The following is a 12638-nucleotide window of genomic DNA, read 5'->3' as shown; positions in this document are numbered from 1 at the left end:
TGGGGAGAGGCGGGTACGGGCACACACCTGCAATTTCCTTCAGGAACTATCTTGGAATACTAGAGTCAAAGGTAGTGGATTGGACAGGGCCCACTTTCTCCTTCCCCCAGTACAAATGGCTGAGACTCCACAGCCTCTCCCTGTATTTGGAGTGTGCAACACAAAAGGTGCTGGGGTCCCTGACACTCTGCAACTTCAATGTCTGCCCCAGTCTCCAAATGCACAGTCCAAATAAATCAGAAGTAAATATTTTCCTGGGCAGTTCTGAGTTCCACTCTTGCTTAATTTGGTGTGCAGGGAAGATAAGAGGTCTTCCAACTGAATTCAACCACAAACCATTCCTGCTGGTCATATGGCAAACACCACAAGGGAAAGAAGTGAAAAAACCTTTTGCTCTCTCCAAAGGGCACTCAGAAGCTCTGATCAGCATAGGTTATTATCATCCACTCTCACATGCACAATTGAGCACCTCAAGAGAGGAAAATTTTATTAATATTTTTGTTACTGTTCTTTTGTTTGTATATATAGTTTCTTTTCTTTATCCACCTTTTTTAAAAACCTTTTTCCTGTTTCCCCCTTTTCTCTTTTCATTTTAATCTCTAAGTTTTTCTTTTTCCATTTTTTCATGATTTCCTTTTTTCTTCCTTTTTATATTGCTCAATATCTTTAGCCATCCATCTCACCTCTGTCAGAATGGTTATTATAAAAAATTATAGCAAGAACATGGAGAAAAAGGAACTTTTATACACTGTTGGTGAGAATGTAAATTAATATACCCACCATGTAAAATGATATAAGGGTTCCTCAAAACACTAAAATTAGAACTACCATATGATCTAGATATAATCTACTCCTAGATATTTATCCAAACAAATGAATGGATAAAGAAAACATTATTCATCCAAAAATAGAATAACAAAATCATGTCACTCAAAGGAAAATGAATGGAACTGGAGACATCATGATAAATCAGACACAGAAAGACAAGTATTGAATGTTCTTTTCTCATATGTGAAAACTCAAAAACAACAAAAAAGGATGACCTGGAAGTAGAAGAGGGACTAACAGAGAAGAGGAAGGAAGAAGGAAGGGAAGAGGAAGAGGAAAGGGAGGGTGGCTATGATGAGGGAGGGTGGCTATGATGACCACACAATATATATGTGCATGCATGGAAATGGCACAGTGAAATCCATCAATTATACAACGAGTATGCATTAATAATTATAATAATAAAATTGAAAAGCTTTCCACAGGAAAACTATGGGACCAGATGACTTTCCTAGCAAATTCTTTCAAACATTTAATTAATAAATAACACCAATCTTTTTCAACCTCTTCATTTTCTAAAGCCAGAAAAACATATAATAAATATTTTACTGAAAAGGAAAATCATAAGTGAACGTTTTTCATGAATGCAAATGCTAAAACTCTAAATGCATAATATGTATATACATATTAGAAATGGAATATGATGATATATTAAAACAATACTACATTATGATAAAGTAGATTTTTATTTCAGGAATACAGAGATGACATAACATTTGAAAATCAATTAATGAAACAAACCTCAGGATAAAAGAGCACTATCATAATATCATCTTGATAGATGTGGATTTCACAATATTAAAATCTATTTACATTTTTATAAAGAAGCAAAGTCAGCACACTAGATATGGGTGGTAACATCCTTAATCTGATTTTTGAAGCTAAATATGTAGTAACATTAAGCTTACTGGTTAAATATGAAAATTTATTATTTTTTTCTGACAAAGGAATCAAGATAAGGATGCCTGTACCACATCTATTCAACAGGTAGTAAAGGTGCTACACAGTACAATCAGTCCAGAAAATTTAATAATAACCATGAAGATTGGGAAAGATGTTAAATTGTCACTAATTGTATCAACATGACTGCATATATAAAAAATTTTGATAAATTGTTAGAATTAACAGGTGAATTTAGTGAGTTTACTAGATACAGGCTGGGGTTGTGACTCAGCAGTAGAGACACACATTTTTAAAATGAAATTTTAAATGTCATTTACAGTAATATCACAAAATGTCAAATACCTACAAATAATTTAGCAAAAGATGTGTCAGATCTTACATTACAATGTAAACCACAATGCAGTGCCAAGAAATTATTTAAGACTGAAAAAAAAAAAGAGGGAGAGATCAAAAACAATGAAAGGCAGAGATAACCTGCATAGTTTTTCTTGCCTGGTAATCTGCACCCAACTCTCTATCTCCCTGCCCTTCCCTTGGATAGGCAGTCCACCCAGGTCTTCATGGATACTAACCCCATGTTCACAGATTAGAAGATTCAATACTGATGATTTATAGAGCTAATACAATAACAATTAAAATCCTAATGGACTTTTTTGAAGAAATTTACAAGTTGATTCTGAATTCATATGGATTGCTATCAAATATCAAGTTTTATTACAAAGTTATAGTACTTATGAGAGTGTGATATTGGAAAAGAAGACAAAAAAAAAACAGACCAATGGAACAAAGTAGAACCGTTCTCAAAGACACAGAACTGCACAAATTCAATCACTTGAGTAATGCAAAGATGAACTCTAGTGCATGATTATGTAAGCATGGTTTTTTTTAAAAAAAAATTATGCTGGGTCAATTGAATATCAGTACAGAAAATAATTTATTTGGATATATGTCTCCCCTTCCCCTCCCCCCATATCTATCTCTCTTCTCTCTCTCTCTCTCTCAACACACACACACACACACACACACACACACACACACACACACACACATCAATTATAACATTCCAGGTTATAACATCTCTTTTTAAATTCTCTGTTTCCTCTGATAGGGAGAATCACAGATTCGAGGACATAAGTCCTCTGTGTTTTTCCTTTGCTAGCAAAGCAATAAAACTTATTTTTCCTTTTTCTAAAAAAAATCAATTATAGATTAACAGGGAAAGATAGAATCATAAAGCTTTTAAATGAAGAAATGAGAATATCTTCCTGATTTCTTGAGAAACAAATTAACAATAAAGTTATGGGCTTATAAAATGAACTTCATAAAAAGTATGAACTTCCAGGGCTGGGGTTGTGACTCAGCAGTAGAGTGTTCACCTAGCATGTGCAAGCCCTGGGTTCAATCCTCAGCACCACATAAATACATAAAATAAAGGTATAAAATAAAGAAGTTTAAAAAATTATGAACTTCTATTCATGAAAAGGTACCATTAGAAGAATAAAATGGAATAACAAGAGGGAGAAGATATTTGTGATTCAAATATTCACCAAAGACTGGTAACCAGTATATGCAAATTAATTAATTAATTAATTGAAACTACAAATCAATAAGAAAAACAAAAGAATCCAATAGAAAAATGGGCAAAAGACTTGAACAGGTACTAAGTGGTTAAAAATCATGAGAAAATGCTCAACTCTTTAGCCATCAGACAAATAAAAACTAAAAACCATAGTGTAGTAACTAGACAGACTCCTCAGAATGACTAAAATAAAAACAGACAATATCATTAGTATTTGTTAACTATAAACAAAAGTTTTCTTGGAGAAAAGAGGCTATTTATTACTAATAAATGATAATAATCAGGTTGAATCAAATATTTCTATTTGTGTTCAGAATGTGTAAGATAATATTTGTGTTATGAAGTGCACTAAAAAGTCTAATTCAAACCTCAAGAATTTCTTTTCCTACTCATAGAATAGTACAGCTAAGGGAGTATAAAGATTTTCTAATTCCAAACTCTCATTTTATCTGAGGATCTATGCTCAGTCCCCACAGGCTCAGAGTTTACTTCAGGACTTGGATTAGAAGCAGAACAAAACCATACAACCTCTCCTGGCTGACAGATCTGAAGGGTTGATGGGAGCAATCATCCCTGAACAGAGACATTTTAAGCTGTCTTGGAAGTGATCTGTTAAGATTGTCTCCACCAACAATACAAACAGCAACAATAAGAAGTAGTAAAAATAATATCTAAAATTTTAATTGTGTTTATTATGATTTATGCTCTGTTCTACATTCCTTACACATTTTAACTCACTGAATGATCCTCACAACAACCCCAAGGTGGCAGGAACTCTTTTTTCAGATGAGAAAATCAGAAGATTGGGCAAACTGAGTGTCACATATTGAGTAGGTGGTGGAGTCAGGTGGAGGCCAGGATAGCAACCCAAGCTGCAGACTGTGGAAACATACACTCATGTCATCCTGCCTCTCAGGGCTGCTTCAATCAGAGCAATTTGGATCTTTAAGGTCTCTTTAGTTGGAAATCATAGGCTAGCCTTGACAGAGCCTTTCAAGCACAGGCTGACTTTCCAGATCAACATTTGGAATCAAAATTCACCTTTAATGATCACTAGGCCCTTCAACAGTAAACAGTACAAGGCATCAGATCATGGCAAACAGGGCACACACAATGAGACTCTCCATGGAAAATGAAAGAAAGGCAGACAAGTTTGCCTATTGTTTTTTCACTGCTTGGAAGGAAAGGGAAATTAGATATCTCTTAACAGTGACTTGATCATGAGGGTCAACTCCCGGATTTATAGGGATATAACTCTACCTGAGACACATTTGATGAATTTATTAAGATTATAAAAAGATGTGCAATTACCTGGCTAAACAGATTACAGAACAGTTAGATCTAGAGGTTGATTCCGTAACCAAATAACTTTGATATGGCTACTGTCTTTTTTGGAAATTCTCTCAGCTACACTGCATCATGCTGCTTTTCATTTATGCGTTCACTTTGATCTATGATATTTGCTTATGCTTGAGCACATGGATAAGTCTTTGTTCATCAGTCAGTAATCTGCAGAAAAAGACCTGCTATGTCCCAGTGCACCTGCTGGAATGGGTACTAATGAATGAAATATGAGACAATTTGGTTACAGAAACCCCCTTGACACTTGGGGTGAAAGGATTTTTTATTATTTGGTTATACATTTAAAATTCTATTATATATAATTTTTAAAATTCTGGTAACTATATTTATATGTCTCTATGCTTTTATTTTCACATACTTTCTCAACTTGACATTTATATATGGGAACTATTATATCATCTCAAATTCCTAACTTCCTTTGAAGGATTTTCTCTTATTTGACTCCCAGTTCTTAACTTTGACAATATGAAAGTGTTGAGGGGGCAGAGTCAGGTAAGGATAGCTGAAAAATACAATAAGAAGTGTATTTTACTTAGAAGTCTGTGATTTGAATTCCTTTCTTACCAAAATGCAGTCAACTTTGAAGAAGGAAGCAAATAAGTCCCTGTGGAAATGACTAGAAGTGATAAAAGGGAAAGTTGGGATCAGGTGCATGTGAAGCAAACTATACCTACTCCATAAACTTGCCATTTGTCCAAGTCAACCAGAACTATTGCTGAATCAGAGATTGATAATGAATTTAAAATGCAACTCAGACTTTGCCTTGACTCAGCATAGCTAAATTTGCCCTTTGAAATCTTCCCAGACCCTGTAAACAGAACTCTAACCTGCAGCAGTGAATGCTTTTGGTTTGTTGGGAAGTTTTAGTGATATTTTTGATAATTTTTTTATTTGCTGTAATTGAGAAGCACTTTGATAATACACACTGAAAAAAGAGTACACATAATTTAAGCAGTTGAATATAGTAATATAAATTTAATGAGTAGTGAGTTTTGCTTTAGGGTACATTATCCTTAACAAAAGTCTACTTAGAATCAAATATTAACATAAGCTCTGAATATTTAATTTTTTTAAAAATAGACATTGGTTGCTTGGGTTAATACTCAAGAAACAATATTACATAGAAAGTGTTTATTAAGAGCTGCCATGTCCCAGACTTATATCATTTTCCTTTAATGTATAGACAGACTATCTAGTGATCTTGTTAGAATGCTGATTCTGAACATTTGGAAAGAAATGTCAGCTACAATGGAAACACAGCTTTAGGATCTTCATTGAATCCCAATGTAAAATAGAGAAGTTATATTGCACAAGCTCATGGCCCAATATTTTCAAACAAAGTTAAATGGTAAGGAGTCCCCTTTGAAGCTCAAAGTAGAAGTGGGTTAAGAGAAACTGCCTAACTACATGACTTGCACAGTGTCAGTATCTGTGTGAGAAGGGAAGGAAAGCAACGACATGATTGAAGGGTCTGAAAACAGTAGAACCTCAAAATAGCCAACAGGTACTCACTTGAAAGAAAGCACAGTGAGCCAAGTTAAGAATTGCAGCTAAAACTAGTAGAGATGCTCCCCAATCCCAAATCAGGGTGAATGTAAAATAAGGATAAGACCTAAATTTAATATCAAGCTCCTTGATCCATTTTGAGTTAACTTTTGTGCACGGCGAGAGATAGGGATTCAGATTCATTTTGGTGCAAATGGATTTCCAGTTTTCCCAGCACCATTTGTTGAAGATGCTATCCTTCCTCCATTGCATGCTTTTAGCCCCTTTATCAAAAATAAGATAGTTGTAATTTTGTGGATTGGTTACTGTGTCCTCTATTCTGTACCATTGGTCCACCCGCCTGTTTTGGTACCAGTACCATGCTGTTTTTGTTACTATTGCTCTGTAGTATAGTTTGAAGTCTGGTATCGCTATACCGCCTGATTCACACTTCCTGCTTAGTATTGTTTTTGTTATTCTGGGTCTTTTATTATTCCATATGAATTTCATGATTCTTTTATCGATTTCTACAAGATATGCTGTTGGGATTTTGATTGGCATTGCATTGAACTTATATAGGACTTTTGGTAATATCGCCATTTTGATGATGTTAGTTCTGAAACTGATGTGATACAGCAATTTGTATACGGGGTAAAAGGGGGAGTTCATAATCCACGTGAATCAAACCGTGTAATATGATGTATTAAGAACTATGTAATGTTATGAACGACCAATAAAAAAAAAATAAAAAAATAAATTCAATCAAACATAAAAAAAAAAAGACCTAAAGCAGCTGGAGCAGTATAACTTCAATATAATTTTACACACTGATAAAAATTTTCTATATTTCTGCAAATAGTGGTCACTAAGCCACATGGAGATAAGAACTTGAAATTTGGTGTGTGACTAATAAACTGGATTTTTAAAGGAATATTTAAAAGGAAAAGTAAATTCATTCCTCCCACCATTATCATGCATATCACCATGTTTTAGAGAAGATCCATAAAATTATAGAAAAAACATGGTTCGGGTAAATTTTCTCCTGCTCATATCAGCTCTAATTAGTTCCACAATCAAGATTTACAATTTTTTGAAGATTATCTCATCTCTACCCCTAGTGGTAGTTCCATGTCCTCTAGACCATAAGAACTTGGCCAATGGAAGAACAAAACCAATACCAAAAGAGAAACAAAGGCAGGGAGACAACAGGGTGTGGAGAAAAAACCTGGCTAAAAGGGAAATCTTTTTTTTTTCATCTTTAGCTATTTTTGAGGTCACAGTCACAAATTTTATACAAGCCATGCAGTTTGGGAAAGGACCATGGGCAGTGCTAAGTTAGTGTGCACAGGTGATTGGTAACAGAAATAATTGGGCATCCTCCCATTCCCAGCTGTTACTCACTCAGACACTCTACTAAGGCTGGATGTGGAAACAGCCTCCACTACTTATGTGGCATAAACTGCTTCACACTTTGAGCAAGTGGCTATGTTCCAACTGCTTTAATTTTATACAGACTTCAGAGGCATTTAAAGAAAGAATATCACAAGTAGTCAAATGTGGCAGGTTAATAGAAAATCTGCCTATCTCCCTTCTTTAGTCTGTTCCAGCCATCCCCTCCAGTCTGTTTTCTACAATCTAGCTTAATATCCTTATACAACTGACTCCCCTGGAAGACTGATTACTCTTTGCTCTAATTCCTTTTCCCTTTCTCCATGGAGAGTGTGCTTCCTTTCTTGTTGATATTGGAATTGGCATGACTTGGTTCAGTCAACGTAATATGGGCAGATATGAAGAATGTCACAATGGAGTAGAAGCTTTAAACACTGGTACATAGTTTAGTTAAGCCCTTGCTCCTTCTCTCTCACACTATTGATCCCTTTTTGCTTATGGGAAAATCTGTGTTCTGGAATTGAGAAAACCCTAGAGCAGAGCAGGATAGCAACTTAGAGCAGAGATTTATTTAACCTGCAGTCTCCATGTAATATGAAGAAAAAAATTACATGTTTTAAGAACGTTAAGATTTTTTTAGAGTTGCTATTCCAGAAAAGCTGATAATACAATGTTCCTAGGCTTAGCAGATTTCAGCAATTCATCATCTCTCAGAATAAAACCCATGTTCCTTATCATGGCTTATATGAGTCCTCCACCATTGACCACCACTCCCCTCCATGCCACATATATGCATTTTATCCTCAAGTTCATGAGAAGACAATGAGCTTTACAATGAGAAGACAATGCTTCCATGTCCTTAATAACAGTGTCCCCCAAGTCTTCAGGAGTCATCACATCATTTGCAATTATTTTTAAATTCCTGGTTTATTTTCTAAATACAAAACAAGAGTTTCAAAATGTATGATATATTTAAAATTTTCACATTAAATAAATTAATGCCTTTAACATATAACTCCTCATTTGGAGACAACTTCAAACACATATATTTGAGGTCCTTTGTGAATGATAAGACCCAACTCAAATGATTCCTCTGGTCAATCACTTTCTTTCCCTACACAGTCCCTTTCAACTCCTCCAGTAGACACCTCCATTTTTGGTCATTGATACTTTTCCCTCTACCCAAAATGCTTTTTGTCAAACTCTTTTCCATCCTTCATCATTGTGAGCAGGCCCATTACCCACTCTGAGAATATAGTTGATACTCTGCACCACTACTCCAGTAGTGAATCACTACCTCCTTTATACATCAGAGCCCTGTATTATACCATAATAGCATATAGAATGTTTATATGCCTCTCTAGCCTTTGAGAACAGACACTAGAATATATATATATATATATATATATATATATATATATATATATCTTGATGTCTTTCTTTCTACACCACCACAAAGGGGCAAGAAGGAGTAAAGCTAAAGGTATTAGATATCCTGGTACACTAGCTTTCTAGTATCGAAGGGGAAACCTAATTTGCAGCATTTATTGATTTCCATGATAAAAATACCAACTACTGAATGCTGAGTTAAAAATAGATGTGGGTCTTGCTAGCTGGTATGAGTGGGCTCCAGCATATCAGTGAATTATATGAGTAATGGAGACACGATATTGGAGTAAGTTGATGGTCCAGGGCTGGGGCTGAGTTTGAGAGTAGGGAGAAAGTGAAGTTGGGGTTTGAGGATCAGTGAAGGGAGAGTTCTGGGCACGTGGAAAGGTTGCTGGTGCAGAGGTCATCATTTGAGGTCCATATTCTTTGGTATTATCCAAATGTACAGTTTTCCTGGCACAAACTGCTTCTCTAAGCCATTAATTGACAACTTTTGAAATAAATTAGACCTTGCCACAATGTAGCCCCAGATTTGAGGCTGTGTCTCAATTCCTGATTAATGACCTCCTGTAAAGGCTCTGTTGAAGTCACCACTGATACATAACAAACCATCCTAAAACTTAGTGCCTCAAAACAATGACCAGTAATTTTGATCATGAATCAATTTGATCAGAAATTGACAGGAAAGCCATGAATCCATTCCTCACAGCACCTCCTGGGGAGTCTGAACTGGGGTTAGATCTATTCCAAGATGGGTCATTAACAATTGGTGTTGGGTCTTAGCTGGGGGCTCAGCTGGGCTGAAGATCAAAGGCCTTGGTTCCTCTCAATGTGTACTAATCCATGTTGGCCTCTCGATATGCTCCTCAGGCTTCCTTACAATGTGGTAGTTGGGTTCCAAAAGCAAGGATCTCAGGAAAACCAGGCAAAGTCTGTGTTACCTTTGATGATCTAGACTTAAGTATTACAGTAACATCAATTTTGCCATTATTACAGGCTTACCCCAATTCAGAGTAAAGGGCCACACAATAAGAATACTTTCATTAAAAGTACTATCAACATCATATTGTAAACAAAGCATGTGAAAAGTGATAGATTGTGTTGACCAGTTTCTTCCTTCCAAAGAAGCCCCTTTGCCCAGGAACCCAGGCCCTGCTAGGTTCCAATAGTCACATTCTCCTTATCTGAGATTCTCCTTGCTACGAAGTGCATGGTACTGGGAAGACTCCATCCAAATCTGACTTTCTTTGGAATGACTGGTCTCAACTAGAGGTTCAAGAACTTAATAAAAAGCTACTTACAATTAAGGGTGGTAATAAGCTGGGTAGCTTCAACAAAGGCAGGCAGCTTAACAGAGAGAACCGAGAAAGAGACAAGGAAATTCCAGCTAAAATCACTGTCATCCAAAGAAAACCTTTATACCCAGGGCTGTACTCTTGGAGGAACAGCTTCAGAGATTTAATACTACAGGGAAAATAGATTTTACCAAAATATCCCAGAATGTAGTCAAATAAGTAAGGAAAAAAACAAGCCTCAGAGAAGGTATGGTAGTTAAGGAGGGAATGAGTGTTCAGAGTTGCTACAATATATTATCTAAAATGCCCAGTTTTCAACAATTGTGAAACATAAAAATAAACAGGAAAGCAGACAATAGACATTACCTGAGAAGTTTAACAGACAAAGACTTCAAAGCAGCTATTATAAATGTACTCAAATAATTAAAGAAAAAATGTGTAAAGAAGTGAAGTGTAATGAAAATGTCACATCAAATAGAGAATATTAATAAAGAGAAAAATTACACTAAAAATCACCAAACAGAAATTTTGGAGATGAAAAGTACAATTATGGAAATTAGAAATTCACTAGAGGAGATGAACAGTAGACTTCAACTGAGAGAGTAAAGAAGCCATGAACTGGAAAATGGGTAAAGTTTATGCAGTCTGAAGAACAAAAAGAAAAATAAATAAAGGGAAATGTGAGATACTATCAAGCACCTGAGTATACATAAAATGAAGCACCAGAAGGAGAGAGAAAGGAAAAAAATATTCAAAGCAATAATGGCTATAATCCTCCTGCATTTGAATAAATACATTCATTGACAAATATAAGAAGCTCAACTAATTTCAAGTAGTATAATGAAAAATTCAGTCCCAGACACCTCATAGTAAAAACTTGAAAATTTTCAAAGAACTGTAAGACCTTGGTTGAGTAAATTGTGATCTTGTATAGAAAATTATGCAAACTTTTAAATGGTATGTAGATATATGTTTATTGAAGCAGAGCAAGATTCCATTTGCTAAATAAAAAAAAAAAGCAGGTTATAAAATTACATATTGTATTTTTTGGTAATACCAATTAAATATATGGAGCAATTAGAAGAGTATTAATCATAGAGTGAGCACTCCATAAAGGGTAGCTCTTACTGATTTTATTGCTACTTTTGTGTTTATTTTCATCCTCATTGATATCAATTTAACAAGGATTTATTATGTTATAATCTTAAATTTCATCAGGTCAAACTTGTAGATAATACAGAGTTTATGTCAATCATTTCATGCCAGTCATAGAAAAAAATATATAATTGCTCAAATCTACTGTAAGTGACCATATGTTTTCCTACCCTGGCTTTTGTTGGTTGAAAATAATTATATCAGCATTTATTCCCTAGTAAGGTATTCCCCATCTGACAGCTTGCTTATGAACTTACACAAGAACTGCTCAGGTCATGGGCAGTTAAGAGGAATGGCCTCTCTTGTTGTAGAGTTTCCCTCACCAACAGAGGCCTGAAGAGGCTGTTGAATGTCAGATACTAGCAGGCCTGATTTTAGTTATAGGAGTTACCAACTTGGCCTGTATTTATCTTTCTCCTATATCCTTCACCAGAAAATAGGCTATTGCCCTCCCTAACCCTTCTCCTGTTCACCCAGGAAACATTCCCTAATGAGGACACTTTCTTGTTCCTGATGGACCAGGAAGGTGCTGGTTCCTTTCTGTTTTCTTTCACCTGTAACTAAACCTTGCTGATACTTCTGTCCAAAGCCTGATTCCAATACTGGGCATGAACTATATTCCTCTAATGTCCCTTACCCAGCTGACCTCCATGCTGGATCTCTGAGCAAAAATCTGAGCCTCAGCAACATCCAAAAGCCTCAGAGTTCACTCTAACGTCCCCAAAATGCCCAACATTATTTCCTCCACTTAAATCACTCCAAGAATTATAGGGCCACAGATCAAAGAGCCATCTGATTAACTTCTCATAACATGATAAATATGACAGTGAAGTATTCTGTTACCTTATTCCAATACTATTGTCCTTTGTTTCTCCTACAAAAATTATGTATTCAAACTATTCATAGTTTAAATCAATTTAAAGACCTGGCCTAGGAACCAACACATGCATGTTTATATTTCTCCTGTAGAGAAAAAATTATTTACCAATTGCTATTACAAATCAGCTGTGTTCAAAGCATTGTCCTTAGTGAACCTAATTATCCTCTTTCCAAATAACTGTTTATTAACTATTGGACTAACCTACTTTTAAGAGAATGACTTACTGTATTTAAATACTATAAATAATTAAATCCAGAAAGCTTTAACAGAGTGTGGAAGGAAGATGAAGTTACATATGGGTAAGCTACATATGGGTAAGCATTAACAAAAGAAAATATTATTAATATCAAACCAATTCTTCTTTAAGCATTAT

General features: G+C 35.3%; 1 protein-coding gene across 1 annotated transcript in view; it reads right to left on the bottom strand.

The window, feature by feature from the left end:
- The window catches only part of Nek11 (NIMA related kinase 11), a 347795-nt gene that overhangs the window by 217819 nt on the left and 117338 nt on the right, over positions 1-12638 (bottom strand). The window lies entirely within an intron of this gene.

This window comes from Urocitellus parryii, chromosome 2 (assembly GCF_045843805.1).
Source record: "Urocitellus parryii isolate mUroPar1 chromosome 2, mUroPar1.hap1, whole genome shotgun sequence".
In the NCBI taxonomy this organism is placed as follows: Eukaryota; Metazoa; Chordata; class Mammalia; order Rodentia; family Sciuridae; genus Urocitellus; species Urocitellus parryii.
This window is presented reverse-complemented; position numbering and strand designations above follow the sequence as displayed.